Genomic DNA, 14,790 nt, shown 5'->3' on the forward strand with positions numbered 1-14,790 from the left:
GAGCCCACCATCTTTTTGGCGCCGTTGCTAGAGAAGCGTCAGAGTATTTATGATTGTTGCTTGTCTAGTCAATTTAACGTCTTAAATTTCTCTACATAAATTATCAATCCGGGTATTGTAAACTGATGAAGTGTGGTGCACCATATGTGCTCAGTTAACCTTTTTCTTACTTTGTTGTTTTATAGATTTTATTTTGTTTTGGGGTTTTGTTTTTGTTGGTTTCCTAAAGTGTCTAATGCAAATGGAAATCCTATTCTAAGGTCTTAAGAATACTTTTAAAGGTCAAGTATGGATGTAAATTTCAAGACAAAGTCTATGTCCCTAATGGTAACTTCCAAAACTTAGCACTTCAAAAGATCTTAAAACATGTTATTGATGGAATTAGTACTTAAACAAAAGTGTAAATATGCAGCTACTTCAATCAAAATAGAATGCAACAACCAAACAATGAGCTAGTGACTATGAAACCCAATATCCTTGCTACTGTATAAAAAGAAAACTGAACTTAAAGCAATTCAAAAACTGTAAGCAAAGTAAACTAAATCATATTACATCAACTCATATTCTGACCCCTCACCATTCGACTCGCTCTGGCTATAGGAGGAAATCATAAACAAATTGAGCAATCTAATATCTAATTTGCATAAAATGAAACTAATATTAAACTACACATTCATACTTCAATCCCTCACCATTCGACTCACTCTGGCTATAGGAGGTAACTGAAAATGACATGAGCAATTCAATAACTAACTTGCAGAAAAATAAACTAATATCAAACTACGCATTCATACTTCAATCCCTCACCATTTGAGTCGCTCTGGCTATAGGAGGTAAATGAAAATGACATGAGCAATTCAATAACTAACTTGCAGAAAAATAAACTAATATAAAACTACGCATTCATACTTCAATCCCTCACCATTTGAGTCGCTCTGGCTATAGGAGGTAACTGAAAATGACATGAGCAATCTAATATCTATGAATAAAACAAAACTGAAGAAATAAATAGTGCTGGAATTAGAACTAAGAAAATAAATTAGCAGAAGGACAAGATAATTCCATCATGTCATTAGTCATTAAAAAGCTATGTGCATTACTAATCTACAATCAACCGGTTGAACACACTTGCATGAATTAAAATTGCATGAATGAAAAATCTAATCTATCAAACTTGAAAGCAATCAAATGACATAATGAAATCAAAGCAAAATTACAAAATGAAATCTACTCTACCTTACATTCTAATGTGCTCCATGACATCTACTTCACATCTCCTTCCATTTTGAGAACATCAAAGCTTTATTCAAACTCTTCAAAATTACAAAGTTCTCCAAAGCTTTCAAAAGCCATCAAGAACTACAAACTCCAAGCTAAAGAACTCACAAGCTAACAAATGAAGGAGAGAGATCTCCTATTTATACAAAAAGATGAGAAGCCATCTCATTAATGAGAGTCCATGAATCTCTTCCTCTACCTCTAGAGTCCTAATCAAAATAGGAACTGATAAGACACATGTCTTAGGAGATGTGACACATATCCTCATGATCCCATGATTCTTTCCACTCAAATTCGAATTTGGCCTTAGAGTGCCACATAAGGGTCTTCTAGAAGCCTCCTTTCAACCTACACATGTCAACAATCTCAACCCATTTGTTAGGTATAATCATATGCACATTATTTTCTAATTTTTAACCACAAATTCACTTAAAAGGCTTAGAATTAATAAAGATTGGAAAAACATAAGTGTGGCCCAATGATAATGAAAGTGGGATGAATGTGGTGACATAGTAGTGAAATGGAGGTGAAATGGAGGTGATATAATGGACATAATAGTGAAAGTGTAATGGAAATGAATGACATTTTCAAGACTCAACACTGCTTTTCTTCTATTTTCCTGCTCTCGCCTTCTGCTAAATAGGTTATTTCATTTCCATTCTGCAATTTCATTTCTGCAAAAGTAAAGTAGACACTTCCTTCTTTCATAGATTAGACTTTCAATTCTGCAAGCGTAACATAGAATTTCAATTCTGCAAGCGTAAAATAGAATTTTAATTTTGCAAGCATAGTCTAGTATCTCTTTCTCGCAATTTGATTTCAGCAGAGTAGATTAGTCCTTTCCTGCTTTCATTTCAATTCCGCATTTTCATTCTCGCGAGATAGATTCTAGTTAGTTGCAATCCCATCTATTTTAGTTTTGCAAGTACAAGCAGAGAAAAAGCAAAAACAACCAAAAATCCTTTCATACCTCGTAGGAACAGAGATAATACCGGAAAATTCCTACCCAACACCCCCACCACTTCACTGAGTCACCCTTCTCTCTTCTTTGGTGGCAGTGATCCAGAAGAACCTATAGGTGAACCTCCTTAGATATACGAAGATCCTATAACAGAAGAAGAGCAAGAAAACATTCCTATTGAAACCATGGCTGACAACAGAAATGGTGGAAACTATGACGAGAGAATAGAAGGTACCTTCCCATCCGAGAGACTAACGAGGACATAAAAATGAATAACATAAGTCCCTCGGCCTTACCTCATTTCCACGGATTGACCACTGAAGACCCTGATACCTTCCTGTTTGAGTTTGTTGTCCTTTGTCGAACCTATGATTGAAACTCTTTCCCTCTACCCTCAAGGATGCAGCATTACGCTGGTTCATGGGGTTACCTGGAAACAGTATCACCACTTGGGCTCAGATGCAGCAAGCTTTCAATACCAAATACCGGGACTACTGTAGGTCCAAGGAAACCAAGGGAGAAATCTTTCGGATGACCATGGGAAGCGGTGAGTCTTTAGAAGATTACGAGGAAAGGTTCCAACTTAGCTATAAACGGGCCAGGTGCACACTTGACCTTGAATCCCTAAAGTTGGTTCTGCTCCGAGGAGTTCCTGAAGACCTTCTAGATACCCTTCACATGCTAACTGGGGGAGACATCTACCAACTTCCTTATTAGGACATAAAGACTGTGTTTAGAAACCACTCTAGGGCAGCCCGGAAAAGAGGTAGGGGAAACCCACTTTCAGCTAGTACCACCTTCTCCAAGCATGAGTTTACTAACTAGATGGAAGACCTCAAGAGTGAGATGCGACAGACTATTGCCATGCAACTTGATACCTTCCAAATTCAGCAAAAGAAAGAGGAAGCTGAGAGGGCTTTGGCCATCTTCTGTCCCAGGTGTACGAGGAAGTACCCGAAGAACGAGTGTCCATTGCACTCAGTAGAGGTATGTTTCGTTTGTGAGGAGGACCACCCCACAAACCAATGCCCAACCTTACCAAGATTTAAAGCCATATACCAAGGGACTAAGGCACCCACTGAACCTCTCTACTTCCTCAACCAAAGGAGGCCGCATGGACCTAGACCTTACCAGCAGGGGATGCAAGGGACATCCCAAGCTTATTATAACCCCAACCATTCTGCTCACATGCCTTCATGGGGTCCCCTTGCTCATCCTTCCTGGTCTGCACCTCCTCTGTGGTCTTATCCCCCTCAATACCATGCTCAACCCACTGCTCATTCGTTTCACTCACATGTCCAGCCACAGCCTCAGTGGAACGCACCTCAACCGGGGTGGAGGCCCCAGTACAACACTCCTCCCGCCATTTTGCCTCCACCACCGACTCAACCACAACCATTACCTCCTGCTCCTCCAAGACAACCCCAAATGCCTGCTCAACCAAACCCGAACCCCAACAACCGACAAGCCCAGCAAGTATATACTGGGGAGACAACATATCCTACCTATGTTGTGGAGACCCAGGAGATCAACCTGCGATCCGAGAAGAATCTTCCAAATCGCCAACCTCCTCCCCCAGAGGACGAGGAAGACAAACAAGAAAGTGAACCCAAAGCCATTCCACCCTTTCCTGAGAGACTAACAGTAACCACACAACCAAACCCGGAGGAGACTGAACTTCTAGGGGAACTGAAACAGTTGTGTGTGAAAATACCACTTCTCCAGGCCATCAAAGATGTACCGATATACAACAAATTGGTTAAGGAAAAGTGTTTCAGGCACCCAGGCAGGCGAAAGAGAGATGCCTCAACTATCAATGTCATAGGACAACTGTCTGATCTTATGTTGGGGCAAGTAATATGTCCAAAATATTTGGATCCTGGGAGTCCTGTAGTTGATGTCCACATCAATGGCACCATTATCCCCCATACCTTGATTGATCTAGGGGTTGCCATTAATGTGATGACCAAGGACACCATGCTTAAACACAACCTTCAGAGTTCCTTAAGGAAGACCTCGACAGTCCTGCAGTTGGCAGATCGCTCCACCGTGACTCCCAAAGGGATTGTGGAGGATGTCTTGGTCTCTGTTGACTCTTGGGAGTATCCTGCGGACTTCTTGGTCCTTCAGCCAAGGCAAAGCTTACTGGATACCCCCTCATTTTGGGAAGGCCTTGGTTAGCCACTACGGATGCTCACATAAGCTGCCGAGCGGGAAACATGACCATAAAAAATGGTCCTATGTCCAAGCAGCTAGTCCTATACCCTCCTGCCCAACCTCTGTTAGAGCATGACTTACCACTTTGGTTGGAAGAAGGAGACGAGGATGAGGTCTACTCTTCACCCTTGTGCACGATAGAAACCACTAGGAGAGGTCCTCAAACCGAGGATGATTTGATTGAGACGTTGATTCAAAATCCACCTCCCAGTGCTCTCTCCTTAGAAGAATTGGTGGAAGATACCCAAGCCAGCACCTTAGTGGACCTCTGTGTGACTGATCCAACCTCTCCCAGAGTTAAGAATGTGGAGTTTGGTCCCGAAAGAACTCTAAAGATCAGCTCCTCCCTATCTCCTTCCCAGGAGAAGGAGCTGTGTAGCTTACTAAGCAATCACTTAGATGCTTTCGCTTGGAGCTATAAGGTGATGAAAGGAGTCCATCCTTTGGTCTGTACCCATCACATCTATATCAAAGATGATTGTAAACTAGTTAGGCAGCCCCATAGGAGAATGAATCCAGCCCTTAAATACATTGTCAAAGAAGAGTTGCAAAAATTATTGGATGCAGGATTCATCTACCCTATCTCCGATAGTGAGTGGGTTTCACCTCTAGTGCTTGTGCCCAAGAAGAACGGGAAGTGGAGAATCTGTGTAGATTACCGAGAACTTAACAAAGCCACCAAGAAAGACCATTTCCCTTTGCCTTTCATAGATCAAGTGTTGGATGGACTGGCAGGAAAGAAGTTTTTCTCTTTCCTAGATGGGTTCAACGGGTATAATCAGATCCAAATCAGCCCGGAGGACCAGGATAAGACCACCTTCACTTGTCCATGGGGTACCTTTGCCTACCGAGTACTTCCCTTTGGGTTATGCAATTCCCCTGCCACTTTCCAGAGAGCTGTATTGAGCATCTTTGCCAAGTTGGTTCATGATTCGGTGGAAATCTATATGGACGACTTTACTCCTTATGGGTCCAACTTCCAAGAAGCATTGACTAATCTAGGAAAAGTTTTAAGCAAATGCATCGAGATGAACCTGTCCCTCAGCCCTGAAAAATGTGAATTCCTGATGACCAGGTAGTTTACTATATCAGCAAACCAGGGAGAGAGTACTGGGATAGCAAACATATGTTCATCTGGCATCTGGTCATCCACTGTTCCTTCTTCACCTGCAGGTAAATCCAATCTAGACAAGAAGTCAACAACAACATTTTCTTTACCTGGTTTGTCAATGATGGTCAAATCAAACTGTTGCAACAAAAGTAACCATCTAATAATACGAGCATTCACATCAGGTTTATTCATTAAATATCTAATTGCAGCATGATCAGTATGTACAAATGTTTGATAGCCAGTGATGTAGTGTCGGAACTTGTTCAGGTAATGGACCATGGCCAGGAACTCCTTCTCAGTTACAATATAATTCAATTCTGCCTTAGATAAGTTTTTGCTGATAAATTATATGGCATATGGAAGCTTTTCCTCGACTTGTCCTAAGGTTGCCCCTATGGCTTTTTTTGAGGCATCAATGTGGATGTGGAAAGGTAGGGCCCAATTTGGACATCTTAAGATCGGGGTGGACACCAACTTATCCTTTAATTCATTCAGAGCCCTCTAACAGTCATCAGTCCATTTAAACTCAACATATTTTGCTAAGAGGCCAAACAATGGCGAAGCTAGCTTACTAAAGTCTTTAATGAATCTTCTATAATATCCCTCTAAGCCTAAGAAACTCTGAACATCTCTTACCTTCTGAGGAGGTGGAACCTTTTTGATGAGAGAAATTTTGTTAGGATCCACCTGTAATCCTTGGCGAGAAATGGTATGCCCTAATCTAATGGCATGTTCCTTAGATTAAGTGCCGTACACTCCTGATTAGTGGATCTTTCCCACTAATTCCACCCAGACGTCAGATTTCAGAAAGATGGACTTGTTTTGCACCTGACATCGGTAAGAAAAGCATTCAACCAGTACAGGACCGCCAAGCACACCACCAGGGGCCTAGCCAACAAACAAACACGGGCTACTACGGAACCACCTCACGACAATAGGACAATACTCCAACGTACCTGCTAGGTGCTGATATCACAGAACGTTATATACGTTCATATACCGTGTTACCTATTGATTTCATTTCTGGATTTCTTAGATCAATATATGTTACCAACAATGAATGAATCACTGGGAACCAATAGACCCATTTACCTTTCAGTCCAGTTTTCCCTACCTGCCTGTGATCGATCTATCGATTGTGCCCGTTGATGATTATATTACTTACGCTAAACAGGAGGCCTAGGGAGGTAGGTTAGAACCGATAGGCCGTAGTCCCACTGTCGATCAATTGCTGGTTGGTCGATGAACCGGGGATTGTTTCTCACTTGCTAGATGTGGATGGATGCTTGGGGGAGGTCACCGGACAAGAGAGATATTATGTTGTGTTCCCATTCAGCCCAGTGGAGCCTACCCGCCTGGGGAGGGAATAGACGAGAAAAGTTGAGCGCTACGGAAGCAACAATCTTTTGATTTGACCTACCTCCGCTTACCCTTAACGCGTAGGAACAATCTTTTGATTTGACCTACCTGCTGCAACAACTAGACAGAGCCATGAGAGAGAGAGACATGCATGGTTGGTTCATATACGTTGATGTGCGACCTCTTGATTTTATTGCGGGCAGTCCGGGGCGGGATCTTTTGAAAGAAGTGACACAGCAATATTATTTACGATACACCCAGAACTGCTATTTGCTTTTGATTTACATATTGAGTTTTTAGGATGCTGCCAAACAAAGACACCGAGAGAAACAGATCACCCTGGATTTTTGGGGAATACAATCCCTCACCATATGAATAGTGAGTGACTCCGTCCCTGGAAGCACTGCTGCGCGGGGTTATACCCCACCCCCAGGAAGGAACAATTAGAACCGGCGAAAACCCCGGAACGGGTGCACCGAATGAACCCAGACGGGGTGGGCGCTTCGCGGGATGCTTTGAATGGATTTTTTGAATGCCTCGCTTATTTACGCTACCCAGACAAAATGTGCTTTTTGATTTCAATATTCGAGTTAGGAGGATCCGCCAAACCATTAGTGAACGAATTTAGTTATCTGATCTATTAGTCAAACAACCTAGGCCACTTCAAGCGGGCGGGGAATTTTGATCACACCAGCAGACGCAACAAGCCAAGCATACAAAGCCTTAAGCCTGAACACACCAGCCAAGCACATCTTCACACTTATCACTTATCACCTCACACTTTTCACTTAGCGAAGTGGAGCTTAATAGTGATTTTTGATTGATTGATTGATAGGACCCATCTTACTGGAAAGGCGTATCCATTATTCACCACGTCCCCATCATTTACTGACAGACTAATTAGCTTCTTACTTGATCCTTATCTCACGTCCCCCTCATTCCCAGATTCAAGCCCAATCATACCCATACATACTAATTAGCCTTCTTACTTGATCTTAGCGCTCACGTCCCCATCAACTCCACATCTCACGGCCCCATCGAGGTCTAAGCTCACTCCCCATCGAGGGCTAATATAGTTCTACCAATGTTCTCTACCCTCGAAACTTCCCTCTATCTCCACCTCTCATAGCTGGTCATTGCCTCAGGGTGCGGTCATTCCCATAGCAGCTTGTCATTTACAGTCTCATTGCTTTAAGCTCTAGTCAGTGCCAAGTAGTCAGTGCAACCAGTCATAGTCCAGTCATATATTGCCCCGATCATAGCCAGGAGGTCCTTGCCAGCCGGGAGTCGCCGGGAGTCCTTGTCATACTGCCCAACTGATAAGGAACCTACGGGATGACACTTACCGCGACGGAACCGTCAGGTTCCTACCCCGAGTGGATGCATGGAATGATTATGCCTTACATATGTTAATTCACTTTTCGAGGACCCGCCAGACATAGTCCCACCCTAGCCAGACATAGAACTCTACCCTCTACCTATACAGAACCATATATCTCTACCTCGAACTCCTCGACCTCGAAATGGAACCATGGGAATGTTACTACATTCGCTGACGGCCTTTACCAATAAGGAAAAATGGAATGTTACTACCTCACTGCACGGGTTCCTACCTGGGCTGGGATACTCAGCTTGGCTACTCTACTCGGGCTACTCTTCTCTACTCTACGGGGCTGGATGGGCTGGATGGAAGGAAGGGTAGAAGGGTAGTAGTTGATGAGTTGTCTAGTGTTTCACTAACTTCCGCAACATGTTCGAAGAATATCGTATACAAAGAGATATCTCATTATATATGTCATTATGCCATCTCCTACCTCTCCCTCCTATCTTTCTTTCCCATGGATGCCGATCGGGGGTTGATGAATGAGAGAGATGAAAAAGCATATATTATATATGTCATTAGATTGCTTGCCAGCCCACTCTGATGAATGAGGGAGATGAAAAGCATATATGGGCATATGTCATTATTGACCGATAAGATGGCGGAGGTTTGAACATCACATATTTCTCTCAATTTACTTATTGGGTGGGGGGGCTCTCCTTAACAGTCGAGCACCTAAAGGTCCTTATGGTCGAGTACCTAAAGGTCCTATTCTTGCCATTTGAGGAGGCGGAGGTTTTGGTAGTTTTCCAGATGCATGAATAGATAGGGAGGGTGGGGATCAGGTTCAGGGTATGGCGGCCCAATGATAGAGACCTCCCTTTGGAAAGAAGTAAGGCTCGGCGCGCCATCGAGAGGATGCGCAAGCAGGCTCGACTAAAAGGAGAGGATGTGGCTCGACCATATGGGAGAGGAAAAGAGATCAATCTTGTGAAACCACATGCTCATATAGAATGTTCTAACCGCTGTTTGTATGGGATTTGAGTCATATACCACTTGATGAATTCATCGCTTAGTCAGTCGGTACTGCTATTCACAACCCTTCTCTTATCAGGTACGTTAGTGACTCGACCAGCGGGAGAGGTACGTTAGTGACTCGACTGATAAGGATGCGTAAGCAGGCTCGACTGTTAAGGAGAGGACCCTTTAGGGGGCTCACTATTCATATGGTGAGGAGAGGTGCTCGACCAAAAGGGAGAGGAGAGGAGGCGGAGGTTTTGATGCGTAATGACATATATAATTCATTCATGCATAATGACATAGAGAATATATGCTTTGGCGGAGGTTTTCACATATTTCCCTCAATTTACTTATTGGCCCCCCCAAATAAGTAAAAAAAGAGTCGAGCACCTAAAGGTCCTATTATAGCATTTTAAGGACCTTTAGGTGCTCGACTGATAAGGACCTTTAGGTGCTCGACCATAAGGGAGAGGAGAGGAGGCGGAGGTTTTCACATATTTCGATGGCGGCCTTAATTGAGAAATGAATTTGATTGTGGTGCTGCTGACCGTATCGGAGCCGGACAGAGCGGAGGTGATCCTTAGCACCCATTCCACAAACTCACACATTGCAGCCATGTTAACGCCTTACCCCCAGATGACGAGAGGAGAAGGACCCATTCAATACATACCCGAGATAAGAGTTAGTTACCCATATTCCTACAAAGCTTACCGATACAGAACAATTTCATGTTCCTACCTGGGATGGATGCATGGATTGATGCATGGAATGACGATGCATTATATATACGTTAATTCACAAGAAAGAGGGTCATACGCTAGTCATTCAGAGCCGATCAGAGACAGAGGGGCATTGCCTGGATTATTCGATACCGATTGCTTGGGTTCTTTGCCTTGGTTATTTCATGCCGATTACCTTGGTTATTCCCATGGGTTGCCTTGGGTTGACAGTCGAGCATAGTCAAGAGCCAGTGGGCATTGACAGCTGGTCTCTCAATAGCCGATCATTGGAAGCCGAGCATTGCTGGGCTTGGATAGGGGGGCGAATGACTGGAGTGATCTGTATGCTGGCTGGAAGGACAGGTATTGGCTTGCTGTAGTACAAGCCCAAGGTTACCATTTAAATGAAAGAAAGACAAACAGGCAAAAATAGCATCTATCCCGCCTTCCAGCGAAGGATAGCATACCGGCTCGCTGGGGTTCATCGAGGGAGGGTGGGTCTTTTCTGTAAGGACTCTTGCAGGGCAGGGGCACACCTCCACTCAGTAAGGGGTACTATAGTTAGGGATCCGTCCGTTCCTCCTCTTTCAAGCTGTAATAAAGAAAGGCTTTCTCCTTCTATCCTGCCCGCCCATCTCTGCTACGCGTATATTCCCGTTACGGCTCAGTTCCCGCTAACTCAGGAGGAATAACTGGAAGAGGACTTGAAATGGATACTAATGGTTCGTTAGCTAACTAAGGGGGGGCATAAAGAGACACTCAGCTACCGCTAACTCAAGGTGGATTGATAGCGCGAGGATCTATCCGGTACAGAGAAAGCAGATCACCGGGTCTCTGAAACCTTGATGCACCCAGGTACTATAACCAAGCTCGACCAATCGGATATACCAATTCAAGTCCTTCCCCACCTTGCCAGGAAAAAGAAAAAAAAGGGTGGATAACCACAAGTATTTTCCATTTACCCAGGTGCATTGACGAATAAGCATGCAGCTCTGCGAACATGTTTATATCGGACCTGCTAGGTGTCTCAGACCCTTCACTCTCGAAGAATAGTAGGCATTATCATACGGTTCACTATCGAGATGTGTGAATTGGGTCGCGGAAGGAAAGTATCTTATAGTAGGGCGGTTATTCTTCTGGCTTGTATGAGATAACGTGGCTTAGAGAAGCATGGGAGTGACTTACGAAAGGGTACGTATTCATTCCCTCTGAAGATGAGCAGGTCATTTATGTGCTCTATTTATGAGGTTGTCGAGGGATAGGAGTGACGGTATCATTTCAGTCCACACCCCGAAATATTCTCTGTTTAGCTGGCAGGCGCGCATCAAATTACTACCTATCTCGTCTCACCCACACCTCCCTGAGACAATCTCCTTGTCGTTTGGGGAAGCTTTTTTTACGGGAAGAAAGAAATCGGAAGGATGTCTTTGTCTCTTCTCCCCTCTATTATGTTCCACTTCGCTAACGAACTAAGCTGCTGATAGGTATGACTGATAGGGGCCTGCTGCTGAACCTGTGTATGCCTGCTGAGAGGTCCCCGCTGCTGACCCGCCTTTCCCATGACTGAGGGAGGCACGCGCATACCCATAACTCCGCTACGCCTAGGTATATCTATGTCATTACTGATTCATTCATGCGCATACCAAAGGCGAAGCTACATAAGGTTGGTCGAGCGATGGCGGCCTTTTCCTTCTCGACCCAAGGAAAGAAATAAGCGAACCTGAGCTCGCCCCGGCAGATCGGCCTTCCCTTCCTTTTCGACTTGCCTCCATTCTTCGAACTGCTAATATACCCGAAGGTACGGGCAGTCTGGCAAGCGGGCGTGGGATTACCCTTTCTTTGGTGCAGAAAGAGAAAGCTTCCGAAGCACATCTCTGTCTCTATGCCCGTCTGAAAGGCCATTTGCGTGCGTTTTACGGCTACTTGACACGCCCAAGCTGGCTACCCTGCGTAGACTGAATATATCCCTAAAAATTGATTGAATTTACTTATTGGGTGGGGGGGTGGCGGAGGTTTTTCAAGATTCCCCTACTATTATAGCATTTTCAGGATGCGTAAGCAGGCTCAACTGTTAAGGAGAGGACCTTTAGGTGCTCGACCATAGGGAGAGGATGCACAAGCAGGCTCGACTGATAAGGATGCGTAAGCAGGCTTGACTGTTAAGGACCCTTTAGGGGGCTCGACCATAGGGAGAGGAGAGGACCCTTTAGGGGGCTCGACTGATAAGGACCCTCACCATATGAATAGTGAGTGACCCCTATAAAGGAGTAGGGGCGATGGCGGCCCCCCTCTAAAATAAGTAACTAAAGGCAGTCGAGTGTGCTAACGCACCCTTTAGGGTGCTCCACCATAGGAGGCGGAGGTTTGAGCGCTCTTCCCTCTTCCCTCGAATTACTGGAATCATCCATAAAGAAACACCTCCCACTCGACTTATCACACCCGCAATCCCCAACTTACTCCTTATAATCTAATACGTTACTAAAGTACCAGAAACTCACCGGAGATTCTTTCTCTTATAAATCAAACCCTGGGTGAACACACTTTCACATCACATTGAACAACATCATTCAAATTCATTGGTCAGTCAGGAAACGGATTCCATTATATTTTCTTTGAAAGCCAGGTTGGTTTACCAAGTCATAATTACTAGGAAAACTGGTGAACCCACCTTCTGGTCAGCACGAAAGGCCACCTGCTGAACCCCACCTTCTCTATAGGGAACTTGATTAGAAGACCTTGGAAACAAACTCACCTGCCAGAAAGACTTATTTACTTGCCCTATACCCCATGAGGTCTTTGGAGGGAATGCTAAAAGACCTTAGGAGCACCAGATTGGATCTTGGATCGTGGGATGAGAATGACATTATGGGAAATGGGGTTATTAGCCCTACCTTAGATATACTACAACCGGCACTAGAACTGCCATAACTCCATAGAACCTTCTCTTTATACCGAACAGCCCTACGACCATGGGATGGGATGGGATATGGATTTTGGGATAGAATGAAATGGAATGGATTGAATCCACTTATATGCACTCAATCATGAACTTGCCTACTTCACAACGCTAGTTACCGACCTCGGTGGAAGATGGGCGCCTCGACCCAGTTCAACAACGGGGTTCATATTGATCAAACCGCATCTCAGAACGTTTTGAGACTGAAGTCACGGACCAAATAGAACCCGGTACCCGCCCCAATAGGATTTGGACACCATCCTTCTCAGTCAACTTGGTGCCCCTCACCTTTTACCTTTTTCAGATGTCAATTTGAAGATTTTATATCGGGCTTTTATATATTTATTTATCCATTTTCACACCGCCCGCCCTTATTTGCTTTTAAGGACACACAGCAGGCAGGCAGCTCTTATGCCTGCTACAGATGGACGATGGATCGCGCTAGATGGGATGGATGGGATTAATGGAATGGAAGAAGGAATCACCTGAACTGCTTGCGCACCTCTGCTTATATTTACTTACGTCATTACGATGCGGCGGAAAAGCGAAGCGAGCGGGCACCTTTGCCGTACTTCGGGCGGGCGAACAAACAAAACAGGAACTACTCCCCCCGGATTCTTTTATTTATTCACTTCCACTGCTTCAGCTCCGCTAAGCTATTTTATTTAGCCAGCCAGTGACCTAAATAGAAACCCTCATTCGGGCACAGAAATGGATTTGATTATGACTGAACTAGGATGCGACAGCAGGCTCGACCAAAAGGGAGAGGCCATTTCACAAAGGTTCCCTATGACAGGCGGGATGGATTCATTCGCTTGGCTGGGCTACTCAGCCGGGCTACTTGGTTGGATTAGCTCCCGGGCTCGGCTAATCAAATGGGATGGCTGCTGGGCCTTCTCGCTCATACTGCCAACAGGCTACTACGAACCTTGGATCGACTCCTGCGACTAGCATCATCTACCGGGGACTATGACTCTTTATTGGATTGACTGATCGAGTAGCAGCATGATTCCTTGCATTGAATCCTGGATGACCACTTGGCATGTACCACTCACTGGGATGGGTGGATTGAAAACTGATCACGTACACCAGGTGGGCACGGCTTATTGGGCACGAACTAGAGCTTAATGCACTGAGTATAGCATCCAATGAGTATAACTTATTTTAAGCACTGACTGACCGTAGCTTCTAGGCACTGACTGTATCAAGCCTGGTTTCTAAGCATATTGATTAGCCAAACCAATTAGCCGAGTCGAATAGTCCAGTCAAAAAGCCCAGCCCTGTATCACTCAAAGAGGATCCAAGCTCATTCACCTCGTCCAACCCTGGCTTCACTAGTCTGCTGGGGTGCAAGTATATAAAGTGATGAACTTGGACATCAACTGGGCGTTCAACTCGAGGCCAACTGGCACTGACCGGTGGGTAATGAGAGGCTTATCGGTTCACAGACAGACAGACAAGAAGGCAGTGGACCACCACCCCTCCTCTCGGAAGATGTGGCCCCTTGAAATGGTAACGCCTTTCTTGTCAGATGTGGCTACATATTGGGCCATGAGGTGGGTATGATGGGGACGTGTGAGAAGGTTATGATGGGGACGCTTTTCTCGGAAGATGTTGGCTGATATGGGTTGAATGGAAAGCGGACTGAAAGCGGACTGCGGATTGAATACGTACTGGGCCATCCCGGGGGAGTGAACTGGTAAGGTGGCTAGGTCAGGTGGTAGGTTCTGGTGTCTAGTGTTGATTCGTGGGTCCGGCGGACCACCTATCTCGCTCGGTCGATGTTGCCTCATATTGGGACGTGAGATGTGCTACTTATTGGGTTGGGACATTAGATTGGGAATGATG

At 44.8% G+C, this 14,790-nt stretch overlaps 1 pseudogene; it reads left to right on the forward strand.

Moving 5' to 3' along the window:
• LOC149223176 (epidermis-specific secreted glycoprotein EP1-like) overlaps nucleotides 1-11,945 on the forward strand; it is a 130,415-nt pseudogene extending 118,470 nt beyond the window's left edge.
• The last annotated feature ends 2,845 nt before the right edge of the window (nucleotides 11,946-14,790 follow it).

Source organism: Pinus tabuliformis, chromosome Q, assembly GCF_031772625.1.
Source record: "Pinus tabuliformis cultivar Carrire ecotype Pingquan chromosome Q, CPIR1, whole genome shotgun sequence".
Taxonomy (NCBI): Eukaryota; Viridiplantae; Streptophyta; class Pinopsida; order Pinales; family Pinaceae; genus Pinus; species Pinus tabuliformis.